Below are 20,580 nucleotides of genomic sequence, written 5' to 3' on the forward strand. Positions count from 1 at the left end.
GCTGTGAAATAATTGAGTTTGTATCAGCAGGATATCCCTATTATTTGCTTGTTACAGCATCAAAGACTCAGAGAGCAGGGGTGATGCAGAAGCATCCCATTGGGATGCTGGAGTCTGTCTGCTTTGCAACAGGAGCAGTCCCTGCTCTCCTGCCACTGCTGCCTCATCAGCTCCAGCAGGACTTACTTTACTGAGGTACATTTGCCCCACCAAAGCCACAGATTTTGCTATCAGTCTTTGATGTCACTCACACACTGTACAGTGTGTGTTCAGTGGAAGGAAAAGCAGGACCACATCCAGAAGTGTATAAGCATCAAATGCAACTGCAGAGGTGAAGGATCTACTCTTTTCTGGTAGTTCTCAAACACTACTTGTTGTGTACTAGTCCTGATTACCAAAGATAAATAAAATGCCAAACCACTTCAAAAAGTATTTGCACTGAGTGTTGCTGTTGCAAGAATAATTTTTAAAATGTATTAGAAATGTCAGGACAGACAAAAGAGTCAATATTTTTAATGACATGCATATGAATGAGAACTCAGGAGCAAAGCAGATTTTTACTGGGAATATTCATGCTGGAAAGCCCAGTATAATGAGTGAAACAGGAAATATCTTCCCATATGAGACAAAGAAGGATTCTTTCAGAGTTTACAATCCTATTTTTACTGAAGCCCCTGATCAAGTATTCCTGTGTGCATCAGCTTTTACATTTCTTCATACTATTTTCAGAATAACCAAGAGTGAATAAGTTAAAAATCTGTTATCCTTTTACTGTTTATGAGCTGTGGTATCTCAACAAAAGAATTAGGAACAAATTCAGTGGCTTCTTTCACACAATGTAAGTAGAAGCTTTGTTCCAGCTGGTTCTGGCCTGACATTCACTTCAAGCACTTATCTGTGGGAGCATACCAGGAAGGAAACTATAAAAATACATTTGAGGATCTTGTCAAGTTAAAAGTGGTCAACAAAGAATAAGCCTCTGCTGATACTTCAGTGCATTCCATAAACTCACCCTGTTGACCATTTGGGTTTTCCCAGTACCGAAATCAGGCACTGTTCTTGAATTTACCTTTAAATTTGTAAGTCTATTCTCCCTGTTGCTTTCCTATCACTCTATTTTTCTGTAGGGTTCAGAGTGATAACTCCTCCATGTATTTCAAGGGAAGAAAATCCATCTAGCTCTTTCTTAGTAAATACCTGCTGACTTCCAGCAGTCCTAGGCACATGTGCACAGAAGAAGCAGGGCTTCCCAGCACAGAAAGTTAAAACAACAGAGACCCTGTTTCAGGATTAGCAAACAAAGATTTAACTCATAAAAACTTCAGTTCTAATGGCATTTGTATAAAGGAAATGGAAATTATTCGACCACTTTATTGACAACAATCTTTGTATGCCAAGTACATGCTTGTGTTTCTATACTCCAACTTCTTGCTCGCTTACCTTGTTCTTTGTGCGGGAAGAGAACAAAGCAGACAATAACTGTGCCCTGCAATAGCAATGTGTGAAGGGATAAAATCTGTGGACTGGTAACCACGCTGTGGCATGTGGCTGGAAAGCTGTGAATTAGCAGTCTTGGTGAATCTAGAAGACTTTAGTGAGATGGGACATGGGCTCTGCACCTCCCACACTCACTTCTTACCGTCTGGCCAGATGCAGCCTAGCTCTGACATTTGAGGGAGAGGTTATAGATAGCTTTTAAAGAGTCTGACAAAAGGAGAAAACACAATTCAAGCACATAGTGTTCACTTTAGGGTGACCAAATTGCTCTGTGCCCTCTCTACTCAGCACTAGTAAATATCCACTGACTTCACTGGGAATTTACATACCCACAGATTGATTCAGTTGACAAACAGAGGCATACAATGCAACTCATGTAAGATGTACTAGCTTATCCCACCCGGCTTGCTCTGCTGCTCCAGATGAACATGAGGCTCCCACTGGTCACAGCTGCCCAGCCTGCATGGGTGGGTGGTTCACATAACCACAGCTAGGCAGATGAGCAGCTCTGGTTGCTCCAGAAATGTAGTCAAGCAACTGTATCATGCCCTTAGCTCACATTCAGATTCTTACATTTGGAAGTTGGAAGAAAATTAGATTGGTTCCATGTTTGGTTGGAAGAGACCTTACCCAGCTCTGCCTCAGCTGTGGCCAGGGCAGTGCCAGAGCACTGTTAACCAATGATTGACTTTTCCTTTCAGTGCCTACTGGCAGAGCTAGCTACTGAGGTCTCAATGCAAACCAGGTGCAGGTGCCACATGAATTTCTGGCATGACTGCTGAGCTTTGTGTGTAATATTTTTTACTCATTTAATGGAGTAGAATGGATAGGACATGATATTTTACAGTGACTTGGGGACAAATCTCCCCCCAAGAAGCTTAACTGATAAAAGGAGTTTAAAAGAGATTAATTTTTGTTGCTGGTGGGAACCTTAAGATGTAAAGCTTTTGCTTCATTTTCTACCCAACAAACCCTTATCTTTGTCTAAAAGCTGACACATAATGTGCTACCAGTTCCTGGAGAGCAGAAGAGAGCTCCAGCCCGCATTGTTGCAATACAGAACTATCTGTCTTTTAAACACAAAGCAGACGGTGGAATGTTGTGGAAAAAGAAGTAAAGCGAAAGCTGAACCTTCAGTGGAAAACAATAATGAAAGTGACTGCAGAGCTACAGAAAGGAGCTCTCACAAGCTTATGCAGGCTGCAGTGAAACCATTCCTGTCCTGGGCTGACAGTCCTCCGCAGTGGCTGCAACATTCATTACTTACAGCTCAACATGTACAGAGCTGTAGGGGGAAGGTGCTCTTTATTCACCTGAACAGCTAAAGAGGGACTCAGCATGCAGCATGTCACTCTAAAGTCTGGGTGAAAGTTAGTTTTTTAAAGAACTCCATAAATAGACCTCTTCTTCAAAGCCATGAACGAGGTACATTGTGGAGGCACAGTACCCACAGAGGTTCAATTCAGACACAGCAGAAAGCTTCAGTCAGCAGCAGCAGCAGCCAGTCACAAAACATTTCTCATGTTTGTAAAAATCAAAAGAGTAATGTAACTAAAATGTGACCTTTCAAGTTTGTCATACTCATATTTTGACCCAAATTGTACCTCCTCCTCATAGCAACTTTCCTCTCTCCTTTTCCTCTTAAAGCAAAAGTAGAGGGAAGCATTATAAAATATTTCCTATTCAAGTCCTCAAGCATCCAAATTACTTTAAAAGTTATCACCTATTTTAAACCACTTGCTGTTCAAGAACTGAGGGGTTTTTCCCACAAAATGCTAATTTAAGGTGAAACTTTACATGCTTCAGTTGAAATAGAAAGCAAGTGTTAGGAGACCAACAAACCTCACAACATTTGGGACCATTCTTCTGGACTCAAAACTGCCTACAGTCACTTTCACCTTCACAATAACCTTGAGAAAAATTTTCAAGCTGATGATAACAGTATTTTCAGAATATTTTGTACAGAGAAATAGGCCTTTCACCAAAGCACAAGGCAATCACAACCTAAGATGTAGGACTGAGACTATGAGTACATGCCCTATTACCTTTTTGCGCAAGTTACTAAAACCGATTAGAATTTGGTAAGTAAATAAAAGGAATCTGATAATGACCTTCTTTATTTCATAAGTTAGTCGTAGAAAGATTCTTTTATCTAGACAGGACATTAAGGGAAAATGTTTTAATTTTTTTTTGTCTCTCCCTCATCTCTTATGCTCTGAGCAAAATTTCATGGATGATTTTTACCATCTTCTGACAACAAAATAGAGAAAATATGAAGTGCTTTCATCTACCTACACAAGAGAGTAATGGCTGTAGAAGTGGAGAACTGCATACGAAATGCTCATATGAAATTGCCCATAATCATTCTCCCAGAATCATTAACATTCTGAATAATTAATAAATTCAAGAAAATTACAATCTGTTCAAAGACAATCCATGAAAAAGCCTAGGACTGCCAAACAAGTTATTCATCGTAAATTACTGCTCTGCTGATGCAGATACATTACATAAAATGAAGCAGTCAACCCTTTAAGAACCAAATGTTTCACTAGCTTTTCTAATGGGTGACAAACAGGTGAAATGAAGCACAGAGAGAGAACTAACAGAGGAGAAACCTTGCAGTGACAGGAGATTATCTTCAACATATATCACATTTCCTATACTGGGAGTGCTGCAGCCTTTTCTAAGTAGAATAATAAAAAAATAATAAGGTAACACCAGAGCAAGAGGGATGCTGAGACCTGAATGAGTGTCAGTATGAATTTTCATTAGGCACAGCTGGAAGGTCTGAGAATTGTGTTGTGTAACCAAGTCTATGAAAATTAAACAGTGTGAAAAGTGCTGACACAACAACTGAGCTGCTTAGACCAAAGGCAGCCCCACAGCTGGTGTACAACAGCTCACAGCCCCACACAGACCAGTGAACACCAGTTGATTCAGAGGTCATTGAAGGCATTTTCTTTCAAGAGCCTTCAGAGACTGAAAAAAACGGCAAAGTTTAAATTTGTCATAAAAATTACAGTTTATAAACTGCTGCCAAATCCTTTCTTGTGTATGAATGATAGACTTGAATGAAATGTGTTTTCTTCCACAATATACTACAAAAAATAGCTGGTGAAATAAAGGCTGTATCTGAGAAACTTTCATCCTCCTAGTCTTTTGTTAATAAAACACAGACACTAATCAGATGTTGCCTTTTAAGTATCAGAGCAGAGATTCACATTCTTAAGGGTATTTTTACAATGCTTTGTCCTACTGTCAGATATGAAATGTGTGCAATCTGTTAATGAGTAACTGAATATGCCCTGGGATAATTTCAGTGTGTTTCTATTTTTCAGATTTCTACATCATTTCTACAACTCAGATTCCAGTTGCCAGACACACCTAGCTCTCTTCCCTGCACTGGTCTTATGCATCAGAAAAATAGGTATTTGCAGAGGGGATCAGAGTGTTATGCCTGGCCAAAGACCCTTGTTCTCTCTTCACTGTCTTGTGAAACTACATCTCTGTAAAGCTCATCTGGCCTCTACTGCTTAGAGAGGGGTGGATGGGGTAGAGGGGTGTTGAGGTGGCTGCTGGCCCTGTTCCTTACAACTCTTCAGTGGCATCAAACTCATCTCCCAAAGGCTGCTCCCCCTAACCTGGTTCACCTTCCATGAGAGGTTTGTCCTTAGGCTTGACAGTCCTTCTCCCCCAGGAAATGGTCCTGGCCCATGCTCAGATCACCATTCCTGCATTGTGCCTGCTTTGCTGAGATGCCATCCGTGCTCTGTGCTGCTTGACTACCTCACAAAACAGAGTTAGAACAAGTCCTTAGGACTCTGGTTCTGATTCCAAATCTTTAATAAAGTTAATTGACATCTACTTTTCATTCCCAAAGCATAAAAAAAATCATTTTTGTAGCGGACTTTACCCTTGACTAATAAGATTCCACATAAAGTAATTTCACCAGAACAGCATCAAATGCAGAAAACCCATGAAAGATGCCTGGCACTATGTGGACCAGAGGATCTGCTGTCACACATCATGGCTGTCTCCATGCTTGTTCACCCAGACTTCTTCCAAAAGCAGCCACTGGGCACTAAGGGGTGGTGCACACCAATGCAGGATGCCACCATCCAGGCCCGGTGTTGTCCCTTTGTGCAGCTCAGCAAGTTACTGAGGATCACCCTGTACAGCAAGAGGGGACAAAGCCAATGTACCTGTCCTTCATCTGCAAGTCATAGAAGAAACCAAGGGGACATAAAGGTGTACTTTAGGAGCTACCAAGTCAGAGATTCAAAGAGCTCCAGCAACCAGCTTGGGTACCAAGCCAAATAGCCAAATACCACAAACACCACAAACTCAGAGGGGCTTTAACGTGGGTGCTGGTTAATAAATTAATTGACTTACTATTACCTGAAGTTAAGAATCACCTTACTAATTATCTGAATGAAGGTTGAGGGACTTGGTGTTTTCAGCCTGGAGAGAAGGCTGCAGGCAGAAATTAGAGTGGCCTTCCAGTACCTAAAGGGGCCCTGAAAGACAGCTGGAGAGGGACTAATTACAAGGGCCTATAGGGACAAGGGGCAGTGGCTTCAAACTGCATAAGAGTAGGCTTAGATTAGATAAGGAAGAACTCTTGACTGTAAGGATGGTGAGACACTGGCACAGGTTGCCCAGAGAAGCTGTGGTTGTCCCATACCTGGAACCATTTGGACAGGGTTGGATGAGGCTTTGAACAACCTGGTCTAGCGGAAGGAGCCCCTGCCCATGGCAACAGGGTGAAAGTAGATGAGGGATGTCCCTTCCAACCCAAATCATTCTGTGATTCCATGATTCTGTGGCTATATAGTCTATATAAAGGACTCATCTTTGCCTCACAAAATTCTTGTCAGTCGCCTTTCTCAGCATCTGTCATCAGCAGATAGTTGGTGTCTCCATGGCCCAGAGACAGTCCAGTGTGGCTGCTGGAGGCTCCAAGCCTAAATGCTTCCTGTCTGCACATCTCACTGAAAGGGATTTACCATTCTTCACTTACCCCAATCATTTAGCACAGACGCTAAATACAAAAAACCTCGAGGTAGTCATATATTCAAGTGTTTCCTGACAAAAATATTTTTGCAGATTTGAATTTATAAGGAAGCCGATTACTGTGGTAGTGTGTTAGGTTAGTTTGTTTAATTGCTCCCCCATTTTGTATAATGGTTCTGCCTTCAACTGTTTTTCCCACCACTGTGTTGCCAGTCATTCTGTTTTCTTGGTTACTCCCGCCTTGAGTTATGTCAATCCCCTGGTTAACTCCCAGTTCCCCTCCCCTTGTTTCCTTACATAGAGCATACTCCTCCTGCCCTGGGCCCTGCCAGTCACTCCCTACTCCACCTAATTTTCTGGAAGGTTCCTCACTTTGGGAGTTATGATTGGCTGTGGGACTGGAGCCCCTCCTTTGTTATGTATTGATTGGTCTCCCTTTACTGTCTATTATCATAAGTTCACTCCCTTTATGCCCTGGCTTGGTTCTGGTCGAACCCCTCCCCTGGATTCCTCCCCCCTTTATAATTCTGTTGCACTCGTTGTTCTTGAAAACTCCCTGGTGGATTTATGTTAGGTGGAAGCCCGATTGTCCCTCCCTGGCTGGCCTCCATCTAGGCAATAAACCTGACCATCCCCAGAGAGTGTCTGTCTCTTGTCTTGTCATTCCTTGCAGCTTGATATTGGACTCTCAGCGTGATCTCGTCCCCACGGATGCAGCCCAAAGCCACTGCCGCCAAGGGGCATCCATAGGAGCAATCCTGGGGCCCTGCCACCGGGGTTGACTCCCCACCACTGCAGCTGCCCGCTGGCCGCCCTGCTAGCTGGACGGACATTATTTTAAGGCCACTGACCGCTGCAGATGACCAGTTTGTGATAAAGGGGGTATAGAACTGTTGAAAAGAAGCAAATAACCAGGGTAAGAAACATTTTGTTCTGCTGTACATTTCTCTCTTCATACATTGCCAGGAGATGGTAACGAGCAGTGAGTCATGAGTAGAGTTTCACTAGAATGAAAAATGGCAGAAATAGAACAGACAGTACACCCTATCCTTTCAAGATCCCCCATCCCATAAACACCAGAACGTCATTAATTAGGACTTGAATGTAAATTAATGTGACTATTGCAAATTAATGCTGGGAACCAATCCAACAGAGATGTCCGACAGATGTCACTGAGAATGCCAAGGCACATACACTTTTTTCCATATTGCCACTGGGAGCCTTGCCGCCATCCATGGCTCCCCAGTATGTGCAGGCTCCTGGAGAGGCCTTTAGCATCAAGCCTTCAGCAGTTTTGAGGCCTTAAGGTATTCACAGAATGAGGTACAGCAATATTTAGGTTCATTCCAAATGTAGCAGACACATTTCTAATAGTGCTTGGAGATAAGTACAGGACTCCAGGCTAACTGGAAGTATCATCACCTGAAGTTATGCTCATTATTTGTGCTAAGATAGCAACAAGAGATCAGTAATCAGGATGTCAGAGACTATAGGAATAAATAGACTGTCCGTTCTCTTAGCTTTCCAAATTGTACTGGGGTCATTGAATGAAGGTCACATTCTGTCTGCAAGGCCTGAGGAGACTGGGAAGCCCTGCTGGAAAGCTGTTTGCTTGTCAGCCCACGATGCTAGAGCAGATCATCCTAGGTTGGAATAAGCACCCCTATTTCCAGAGCTCAGGTATTTTCTTGAAAGTGTCACACTGATCCTTCAGAGCTGGTCACAATTGAAGTGTTCTTTGAGCCAGTGGGAAAACAGGTTCTTTTCCTTTGCCTCTTACTCTGTTCATGACAATCTTCCTATTGCCAGAGAAACTTGACCTTGGTTATCACCTAATTTAAAAGAACAAACAAAATGTCCAACTTATGCTGCCATATGCATGTGTTTTTGTTCAAATACATCGCTGATGGGACAGTTAAGTAACCTGAGTTTTCTGCAACACATCTTCCAAGAATGCTCATCACCCTGCAAGGCACCTTTCTACTGCAAGTGCCTACAAAAAATCTTCCCAAACTGAATTTTTGTCAGTGTCAGTTCCCTGACTACTTACATAGCATTTAATTTGGTCTTGTCAGGACTCAGTCCCATAATGTCGAAGGAAGGGGACCAGGACACCAGATGGTTCGTCACAGGTCCAGTTTATTGAAAAAAGCATCAAACACTTATACAGCAAATAATAAGCTTATGAATATTCTGTAAGCCAAGCAATCTATTGGTTAAACTATACCATTAACTCTTCCTCATTCCTTAGGGGTTACAGCTCTCTTTTCTCATGTCTCTTTCACTATTTGTTATCATACTACAGCTAGGCCCAACGACACGCTATCTTGCAGGTGCAGGACTTGAATTTAGCTACGGTCTTGTACTTTTCCAGTCTCTAGTCAGCTAAATTCCCAACACCATGACTCTATCTACTTCACCCACTCTTCCCAATTTTTGGCACCTCAGTGCCCCTACCTAAACTCTTTATTTTTTTCATTCCTCCTTCTTTACCTGTGCTTCCATCAACCAGGACTCTGTCCCTTCTCATTCGTGCCAGGCCGGCTTCAAATCCTCAGGCCGTATTCCTGTCCTCATCCAGAGATCCAGACCACATCTGGCACCCTCGGCTAGAAGCACATTGCAGGCTTCAAAGTGATGTGTGTGTGAGCCAGCCACAGCCACCAGGGCAGCTCAGAGCTCTGTCTGTGCTGGTTTCCCAGTGGATGGAGGTGCCTGGGTCACATCTCCTGAAATGCCTGCAAGCAGTGAGCTGGGAGAGGCTGTGGCCGCTGCTTCCCATGCAAACATTTCATACAACACTTGAGTGATACATTTCATACAACTATCTAGAGTGATAGTTGAAGGAGCCACCAGCACGTAGTCTGTATTTCCTTGCCTGCAGTAAACATCTGGATGTGATCTGAGAGGAACTGCTTTTTCTTAACTCTATGCAGTGAATGCTTCCTCCTCTGAAGGGGCAGGCTAGAAAATCCTGCTCTGCAGCTGACCTGCTGGTCACCAACATGAACAATCTTACGAGCTCCCAACACATGGACAGTGAGAAAACACAACAAATTTCGTGAAACTTACCAGATCTTCAGCCATCCTAAATAGGCATATTTGGAACTTGGATTTTCAGCCAAGATACTGTTTGGAGACACAACTGAGAAAAACTAATAACTGAGATAGCAGGGAAAGTCCAGTTATCTTAATTTTGATCTTTTCATATACTTTACCTGCAGGACTTGCATTTAGATTCATGATTTTTGGGGCCATTCAATTCAAAACTTTTGCAGAAGTGTTTAGAAATTTACTAAAACCTGGGAATAGAGACAAGCTGGTTAAATGGCACACTCCAAAAGTCAGCCATTTGTTGTGACATGAGTGATGCAGGTTCTTTCAAACTCAGGTTTGAAAGAATCTGCATGTCTTCATCAAAATCTTCACCATTTTGATCCGACAATTATCATTATTTTAGTGGTACTAGTGTGATAAAAATTGTGAGCATGGCATGATGTGCTGTGTAGCGTGATCCAGGCACCCATTTGCTGGTTCATTGCTCTAATTCTCAGGCTCAATGTTTCTAACTGTTTAGGTATAGTCATGGATCATGATAGCATGCAAACACTACACAGCAATCAGAACTACAATAAATTTGAGTTAGGCCTTTAACTACACAATTTCAAATGTTTATTAATCGATATAGTTATCTGTTTTTTTTTTTTTTAATGTGCTCTTTTTCTTGTGGCAGCAAGTGCAGTTTACTTGCATATGGAGTGAAAGATGATCACTGTCATCTAATATAAAAGCAAGAGAATGGTCTCCATCACCATAAGAGCCAAAGAGCCAGTTTGGCTTGCAATGGTTCTGGGATAGAGCAGCACACAGCATAGCTCCAAAGTACACCCTTCAATGCATGAGGCAAAACAGGCAGCACTGGGAATGCCCCTCAGAGCCATTCCTATGCAAACAAGAGCCCTCAGCCTCCATCTTTCCTGCTGGATGTCTGCAGGCAGCTCCAGTCTCTCAGCATAACTCTGCTGCAATTCTCACCTGTGTTGAAACAAGTGCAGGAAAACCAGTAAAGTTTGAGACTTTCTTGAGTTTCTAATACAGGAAGGTTTTCCCAGAAAAAATAACAGAAGCTCAGTGAATCTAGGACCTAGTCCCTTGCCAAATTTCATATCATTCTGAACTAAAGGGTTGCTACAAGTACTTTATGTTGAAAAAAAATTAGGTATTGAGATATCTCTCACCTATTCCTAGAATTTTTTCAATTGCATTGAAACTTTTTGAAATTAGTTTTGACAGTAAATTCAGTGTAAGGTACAGATCAGATAGAAAGTACAACAGTATTGCTGAAGTTTCTTAAAAGATTTGAAAGTGAGGTAATATAAAAGGTTTAGACTTACCTAATAAAGGCATCCAAAGATCACAGTTCAAATACATCGATAAATGCGTGCTGTTTTCAGGACAAAATTCAGTTCCACTCTTCCCATAAAATTTAGTTTTCATTCTAATGTAACAAAATGTTTTTAACACCACCACCAGCACCTTTAATTCTTGTGTAACACAAGATCAACATTATTTTCAGACAGCTGTTTTTTACTTTGCATTTTTGCTTCAGAAGAAATCATTAGTATCTTTCACAGATGTACACTCTATGTGCCGTTATAATGCTGTTATCCAAAACACATTACAGAAGCAGGTTCATTATCTGAACAATCTTGGTCTCACAATATCTTTGTCAGTATTGGAGAAAATTATCTGATTTATTAATGGCTGCTGTTTACCTAGAGTTTTTTCTGCAGGAACAAAATAATGCAGCTGTATTGCTATCTCTGTGCCAATATAAAGTACATTTTCAGGGAGATATTAAAGAAGAATGTAGTGTTCTTTATCATTTATTTTATCTCCATTATCAAGTCCCAGCTGAAGTAAGGATCTCAGTGTACTGGATTGCAACCACACAATAATATTTGTCTCCCATGTATTTTAACTATCTGTCATGTATTTTCCCTCTTGTAATATATATTGAAAAATAGAAAACGGGGGTGCATACAGTATCTATTCAAAAGGGAGATTTTGTTATTTATTTCAAAGGGATAAAAAAAGAGTTTGTCTCAAAGACATTTGTATTTTCCTTTGTTATCACTTTATTTAGGCATATTTCTGATATTTTCATATTTGTACTAAATCAGATTGGGACCAATTTTTATGGGAATAAAACACACAAAAAAAAATTTGGTTGAGAAATGCAGAAATGTTTGCTGGGTGTGCAGTCATGTAACAATCAGGATTTGTTACAGAACTCTGGAGAAGGAATGCCCTGGGACAAGGTAGCAAGGAAATTTATTCTAAGGATTTGAAGCACTGAAGTTGTAGGTCAGATTAAGAAAAGCCAAGCCAACCTAATTTCCTTCTGTAGTGCAACAAGTCTGTAAATTTAATATTTTTTGGGAAGTTTTGTTATTTTGTAGGACTAATGGTTAAAACTCTTTTTCTGGGAAAATGCCTAATGATGTCAAAAAGAAAGTGAATCTTAAAGCCACACATTGGCACATTCAAGGAAATAAAGTTTAAAATAAACCCAAACAGGTTAAATACACACTTGTCCAAGACTGTGACTTGCCCCAGCAAGATCAGCTACATGTGTGAGAAAATAAAGCTTCAATCTGAGAACGCTTATCAGTCAACATCTAGGAGAAGCCAGTTTGCAAAATAAAACAATCCAAGACATTTCACTGAACAAATTTTAGGAGATCATTATATGCTCATGAAATTTGGGGAAAAAAAGAGAAAAGCTTTATCTGTCACAAAATATATAGCTGCTATTCCTTCTAATGCCTTGGAAATAATGTTTCATTTACAAGTTATTGAGGATATCATTATGCTCCCTTATGGAACAGAAGTTGCTCTTCCTCAGCTCATTTGACTGTTTTTGTACAATAATTTAGGAATTCCAACACAAATATTTAACCATAAGGAAATGCTGCAAGAAAAATATGATTTGTGTACAAAAATGCTTCAATTTAAAATAGAGGCAGTCCTCCTTTGACAAGGTTAGATGCAACTTTTAACACTTTAAGGATGCCAGCAGATAAAACACAGAAATAAAAAGCAGAGAGCCAAAAGACACATATGGAGTCAACAATGCTCTTGAAAAACTCAGCAGAGGGGGCTGGTGTTCTCACACATGGGAGGGCCTTCAGCAAGCCCTGCAGGGAATAGATCTACAGCTCAGGCTTCTAGAAAGAGCAGCTGCTTTGCCCTGCTGTCTTGGTTTTGCCTGGGATAGAGTTAATTTTTTCCTAGTAGCTGGTACAGTGCTGTGTTTTGGATGTAGTACAAGAACAAGGTTGATAATACACTGTTGTAAAGTAGTGCTTACTTAAGTCAAGGACTTTTCAGTTTTCCATGCTCTGCCAACAATCATGTGCACATGAAGCTGTGAGGGAGCACAGCCAGGATGGAGGACCTGGACTGGCCAAAGGGCTATTCCATACCACAGAACATCAAGATCAGTAAATAAACTGAGAGGAACCGGCTGGGAAGGGTGCTCGCTGTAAAGGGATGGGCTGAGCATCAGTGGGTGGTGAGCAATTGGATTATGCATCACTTGTTTCTCTTGGCCTTTATTATTCTCTTTTCTTATCTGCTTTTTCATTGCTGTTGTTATTAGAATTACTGTTATTGTATTTTACTTTACTTCAATTATTAAACTGCTCTTATCTCAACTAATGGATTTTACCTTCTTCTGATTCTCATTCCCATCCCACCAGGGACAAGGAAGGAGAGATATGGCTCACTGTATTTGGGCCAGAACTCCCCAGGCAGTACTCTCACCTCTGCTCTTCACCTTTCAAGTTATTTGCATCTCAGCAGGACATGGTTTGGCATTCCGTTGGCTGACTTAGCTTGAAGTCTAAACACAGTTGCAAGAAACAGTTGACACCTTTTGATCTCAGAAGTCTTCTTTATAATTGCAGCTGAGTTGTCTCCTTTCCACTCTGGGGAAATGCAAGTGTATCTGCAACTTTGAATTGCAAAGGAAGAAGACGGACAGGAGCTGCAAGGAACTGGGAGTGGAACCAATCTTTTCCACAATGTAACAGCTCTGATTTTTGTGAGGGGCAGTCTGTGGTAATTTCCCCGGTGAATCACACTGCCTTGCCGGCAACACCACCAGGGGAAAACAGAAGACTGTTCCTGAATCTGACCTGCTTATGCTTGTGCACCCACACAGCAACCCATTTGCACTGGTGGATGTAAACCACATCCAGTTAGAGTGAGCTGGCACACTTATGGAAGAGCAAGCTCTCTCCCAGACAAAGTGTACACCAGAACAGTGCCTGCCTCAGCCACTTGGACACTGAATGGGCATCTTGGTGCCATCTGGCAAGAGGCTGCCCAGGGGTGCAGCCCTGTCCCTGGGGAGCAGCAGGGGCTGCAGGCAGCCTGGGGAGCAGCGTGGATGTGCAGGGGCAGGGTGGGTGCTCACAGGGATCACCCCTGCTCACCAGGACTGACTCAGTCATCCCATCCAGACTGGAAACCTCTTCCACTTGAATTCAGCTGTCTTATAGTGTCATATACCATCCACAAAAACATGAGATGTTTTCTATTAACTATGTATGCAGGCACATAAATGCATGTACATGATACAGCTTTTTAGGTTTCCTACAGAGATAATTCTTTCCCTGTACAGAATAAGTAGAGACCTTGGAGTAGTTTTGTTTTCCCTTATACTACATTAAACATCACTATTCAGATTGAATTCTAGTGTGAATCAAAATATCATGTTGATGCTTCAGAATCTAAGTGCAGAATTCCCTTTTGACTTTAATGGCATTTATGAAAGAAATCAAAAGAACTTGTCAAAATTTAAAATGTGGTAATATGTTACCTTCTAGCTATTTTTAAAATTTTTATTTTATTTCTACAAAAGGAAAATAAAAAGCAGTATGAAGAGATTTATATTAAAAAAAAAATCAAAAGATCCACCACCCTGGAGGAGATTTTCACATAAAGTTTCTCTTTATTATAAAGGCAACAGTTTTCTGCATAGAGTTTGTTGTTATGGAATAACTAAATAATCTCTGTTTTACTGAGAGTATTCTGAGCTTACATGCACTTTTTATCATATAAGATATGTGACTACTGTGATAATGGCTAGAAGTGATATGCAGAAACACTGAGAACTTGTTTGGGAAGAGACTAAAGAGGAAGAACACATATGACTCATACAAAAATGTATTGAGCATTGTGTTTCTACAAAAGATAACTGTCTACAAGCCTGAGAAGCACAAGCTGCTGTGATCTCATGTTCTCTTTCACAGAGCCCCCATGCTGCCTTTGCATCTGGGTGGTGTGGAAGAAAGCAAAGGTCACCCTGGTATTTGAAAAGAGCAAGAAGGAGGATCCAGGGAAGTACTGGTCAGTCAGCCTCACCTCAGTCCCTGGAAAGGTTATGGAGTGCCTCAATCTGGAGGCCATCTGTACCCACAGGAATGGCAATAAAGTGATCAGGAATTGTCAGCATGGATTCACTCAAGGTAAACCACGTTTGACCAGCCTGGTGATCTCTACAATGAAACAACTCCTGGCTGGATGAGGGGAGAGCAGTGAGTGTTGTCTACCTTGACTTCAGCAAGGCTTTTGACAGCATCTCTCAAAATATCCTTATGGGCAAACTCAAGAAATGTGGACTGGATGAGTGGACAGTGAGGTGGATTGAGAACTGGCTGAACAGCAGGTACCAGGCCTAGTGCGGCCACATCTGGAGTATTCTGTCCAGTTTTGGGCTCCTTATTACAAGAGAGACATGGAGCTCCTGGAATGGGTCGAGTGGAGGGCTACAAAGATGATTAAGGGACAGGACCATCTCTCTTAGGGGGACAGGTTGAGGGAACTGGGGCTGTTCAGCCTCAAGAAGAGATGACTGAGAGGGGATCTTGTCAATGTCTACCAGTATCTGAAGGGAGAGTGTCAAGAGGATGAAACCAGGCTCTTCTTGGTGATGCCAAGCAATAGGACAAGAAGCAGTATGCAGAAACTGATGCACATAGGGAGAAGCAATGGGCTTCAGTGTAGGTTGTAACGAGATTATCAAAACTAATACTGGATTTCTCCTCTGGAAACTCTGTTGTGCTAACATCTGCATAATTTCATTTCACTGCAACCATGACTGTTACCCAAGCTATCAAAACTAAAATCACATGCACAGCAGCTCCCCTTTACTACCATCTTTAGTATAATTATTATTGCCAAAAAAAGGACAGAAAATATGGTTATGTGCTAATCATATTGGTACAATATGGTTATGTGCTTATCTGCCAATGTTGGCACATCACTAATTTTGCATGGGTGAGCAATTCTGGCAAGCTATCATATAAAAATTAATTTAGGCATGTGAATTCTTGCAGTAATACTATTATGATACAGTAAGTTTATTTTTCTGAATGAATGTTCAAGATATAACAAGTACTTAACTCCAGATCCAAAGTACAGCTATGAGTACCTGATGGAAATGCACTGCTTTTCAAGAGCTGCTAAGCACACAATTTTGTTGAAGCTAAAATGTGGCTGAAGCCAAGTGGAAGAACTTTCTAAAAATCAAGTTTGCTTTCCTTGGCAGAAGCAGTTGGAAACAGGTTCTAACCCTCAAGTTTCTCATGGCTGTCTTTTTCAGAATAACAGCATCAAGGAGGCTTAAATGGCTATGAATTTCCTACATCAAGGTCTTCATAACTCTAAAATTACAGACAATGTTGTCTAAATCATTAATATTTACTAAAACCTAGCAAATCACCCTTTATTCATGAAATCAGTAGTTGCCAAACTTCTTTTTCACAAAGAACTGCAGTCTTTGCTGAAACATTATTATGAAACAAATAAAGGCATTATGATATTATGATAATAGTCTAAAATTATAATAACCTGTATTACTGAATTAATGCCTTTATAATTGCTGGATGCCATTTCTACTTCAACATTCTGCTGCCCCATCTTAAAATCTCAACCATTTTCCCCTGTGTGGTAGCTGCTATCCCCCACAAACCACTTCCCACCATCTAATTTCTTTCCCAGGAGAGGCAGAGACTTGTTTCCTGTTTTCATTCTTGGGAGGATTTCTGGTCATTTGCAAGTCTGTGCTCAGGGAAGAGAAGTTGCTTAGGGGCAAGCCCTTCCAGGCAGAGGTATCACATAAAAATTCTGGAGCATGGTCGCTGCTCTGCTTGGGTGAGCCCCTGAGCACTCAGAGAGGGACAGCAAGCTCAGCACACTGCAGCGCCAAAGACCAGCTTCAGTCCCCTGGGAAAAAATACCTGGATGTGGACGCTTGCTGGATGGCTTTAGGACATGGAATAAAACGATAATTGTATGTGTGAGCTACAGTCCTGTGACACAAAATCCCTTGTGAGGAGCATATGATAACACAGGAAACTTAACAGTGTTGCCACTGTTTTCCTTAAACGTGTTTGTTTTCACTCAGGGCATGGCTGGGTTTGACTGAAAGCACTAAGAGATCAAACTTTCCTGAGAAACTTCTCTCAAAGAACTTCACCCTTGAAAACCTGCTACATTAGGGTAGCTGCCAACAGGGTCGGAGAGATGCCTGCTTACCAGCATTTTTAAATGCTTCCTTTGCAGTTTATACAAGCCTTTCCAACCTGCTTTGAATTTCAGGCTTCATCAGATTTAATGGGACATTGCGGCTGTGTTTGTGGTGTCAACACTTTTCTTTGGTCTCTTCTTGAGCTGCAGACTCTCTCTCCCTGCTACCATGACTTTCACCCTGACTTTCAGGCCCACATCCCCCCTAAATGCTGCTGAAACAGAGGTCTGCCCAGCAGGGTAATTCTGAGCATTGTCAAGGGAAATATCTCACTGTGCTCCTCACCAACATAAACCCTTTATTGTTAAATACATAAAACCTAAATATAGACTATACTTTTGCAGATTTTTCTTAATCATGGGTCTTTTTTGGGAACTGTAAATTCCTGTAGTTCAGTTAAGTCCTTTTGTAAAATTGCAAATGGATATATAACGAAATCCAAGGAGGAAATACATTTTTGGTTGGTGATAATAAAGCACAGGCACAAAGGAACAAGGACAAGAGCACAGATGTGACCGTGGTTCCTATTTTTTCACCCAGGATGGATTTGTGAGTGCTAGAGCTTCTAAACCCAGGCTGAGCAGCCCCCAAAACTTCCCCATCACATTCACACACTGTGCAGGGCAGAGGAAGGCATCAAGCCACAGCAGAGTTATTTTACTCTTGTCTTCAGGGAGACCAGAGTCATTTTTCCTGAGGCTAGTGACAAATTTTGGACTAGCCATGGGGTACCATGACTGGACTGCATCCTCAGAGTCTGAGGCATTGTGCCAGCCATGGCAGTGAGCCCTTGGCATCTCCCTGCTTCAGGCAGGGCTTTAGGAAAGACCTCAAGTGGAGGGTAAAGGAGTGTGAAAACACAGGACAAAAGGAACTGCCCTGTAGCACAGTGAGAACTGTTTTCAGTGTCTAAGCTGAAAAACAATTGGCAGCAACCAGCATTAGATTATGACATGCTGATTATTTACTCTCATTACTTGAATGCATTTGAGGCGCATGTATCACCTCAAAAGAGGCTCCAGCTCCATAGGAATAATTAAAGATTTTTTAAAAAAATACTTTAAATTAAAAAACAAAACACTGCAGAGACAGATGTGAAATCACAAATAACTATTTTTGCAGAAGGTCAGCATGTTTATTCTACATCAGTTATTTGGTGGAAGATCATGATTCTTGCTTTATTGCTTTAAATCTGTTAAAAAGCATCTTTTCTATTGGGTTTCTTAGGTTATTACACACAATAGTTGAAAGACCATGACCCATAAAAGCCAGAGGTTAATTTGATTTTCAGATATGTCAGCTGGAGTAAGCAGAAGGTCGTGCAGTTTGCCTATTGTTGTGGCATTGTGTTTGCTTCGGACATTTCCTGTGGCTGCCTTGGCCACGGAAGCAGAGATGTTCAGTCAGTCCTGTTTGAACTTTTTCCCCATCAGCTCATTCCAGAACTGAACTGACTTCCCCCAGTGCAACCTTCTCAGTGGTCAGTGCTTGTTTTTCTTCATTTTTGGGAGCATTTGAAATGGGCTGGTTTCTGTGAACTTGGAAGATCCCTCAAGTTAGCCTGAGTGCTGCATTGCAGCACAACTGAAATGGGTCCAGTTCTCAACCAGTGAAGCTCCTGAGTGTGGCTGTACTCAGGATGGCCATTACTGGCACATTGCTCTCACATGTCTGTCCCTTGACTGGCACCAATGTAGTGCTGAATTGACCCCTGGGGTTTTGTCACTAAATCAGTTCAAATTGGGAGAAATGAAGCAGATATACCAGGTACATTTTTGTGCCTTGAGGAAGAAGCATGAAGAGAATTACTCCATTATTATTAATACTACTACTTCTACTACTACTAATTTTTTAAAACTCACTCAACAGGAGATTTTCAAAAGACATGGCTTCTAATCTGTTAAAAAATAAGCAAAAACCAAAGGTAAGTTAGTCCCCAAACCCCTCCATAAATAAAACATGGTGAGGAAGAATTAATTGAAATAAAACTGTCATGACCATTAATAAAAGAGACCACTCAAATTATAAAGCAAGAGCAGGGAGAAAGAGAGCCATGTGCTTGTCTAGGCTTAAATGCTTTATGTCCCACACTACTGACACTGGTTTTGCAGAAAAAGAAGCAGATACAAGAGACCTTTGAAGGATGCTGTAGAAGAATGGAGAAAATTTCTAGTATCTGGTTTCACAACTAAACCAGAAGAACTTTTTTTTTTACTCTAACACATTTCAATAAATATTTATATACTCACTTTTACCTCTTCATCAAAATTTTGGAAGTTTCAACAAATTCTAAATCCTCGCTGCTCTTGTTGTTGTTGTTGCTTTTTGACAAGGTTACATATATATTAGTTGTACCAGTGTGAATGCCAGTATATTAATATCAGAATGTCATTTATTTGGGAAAGCAGATAATCAGACTGACTGTACAGGGCCACAGACACCATAGACCAGTGCTGGAAAGAACACAAAAAAGGAATGAGAAAAACAGTTTCCATATTCCTGCTTACAGAAGATCTGCAGAAATCTAAGAGCTAAGTGCAAAAGTAAAATAATGTCTTTAACTTTCTCTGCCATCATTCACTATAGCTGCAACTGTGATTTATGAAAACATAACACATCTGTTAAACTCAGCCTGAAGTGTAGGACCCTGGAGTTTTGACAACTTGCTCAAATATTCTACTTCCTTCCTTGGCAAAACTATCTGAGAATAAGTACCACATAAGACACCTGGGATTTCATGTATCCAAGCTGATATTCAAACCTTCAAGTTCTGCCAGAAGTGTTTATTTAATTAATAAAAAAATATTTTAAAAAGCACTGCCTAACTCTAAGCATGATGGTTAAGGTGTGACCATGCTGCCAACAAGACCATGGCTGATATGCATTTGAAAGCCAGTGCCTGGCTGGCCTGAACTGCAGGAAAGCTTGTGCAGCAGAAGCCATAGCTCAGATGTAGGGACAGAATCTTTGTTCCCGTTCACCATCTGCTCCTAAGCCACCACCAGCAGACAAGAAGCCCCTCATCTGCCCATCCTGCTTAATCTTGAGACATCCCCATGTAAGGAGTGTCTGCAATGAAGGCAGCTAGCAGGTTACTCAAAAATTCCCCTCCATGTGGTACATACAAATCACTTCCCTGTGTGTTTAACCCGTGTTTAACCCTTGTTTAACCCAGGCACCAGTCAAGACTCCCTTGTATTCTGAAACATGCTCCCACTCGATCTGAAATGTTGAGGTAGCTGAAGTACAGGTGTCTGTACTCAGTCAAGCTTTTAGTACCTTCGCCCACCCCTACAAACACCTACATGCCCTTTTACCTGCTTATTTTCCTGCTGTCTCTGCATTGAAATCTATTTGATTACTTTCAGGTTTTTTTTGGTTTTTTTTTTTTTTTTTTGCTGAGATTGAGAGCAAAAGTGTTGCTACTGCTGACATTTTGAAGCAGCTCACAACATCATCAGGGCAAGATG

The sequence above is a fragment of the Melospiza melodia genome, chromosome 4, assembly GCF_035770615.1.
Source record: "Melospiza melodia melodia isolate bMelMel2 chromosome 4, bMelMel2.pri, whole genome shotgun sequence".
Taxonomy (NCBI): Eukaryota; Metazoa; Chordata; class Aves; order Passeriformes; family Passerellidae; genus Melospiza; species Melospiza melodia.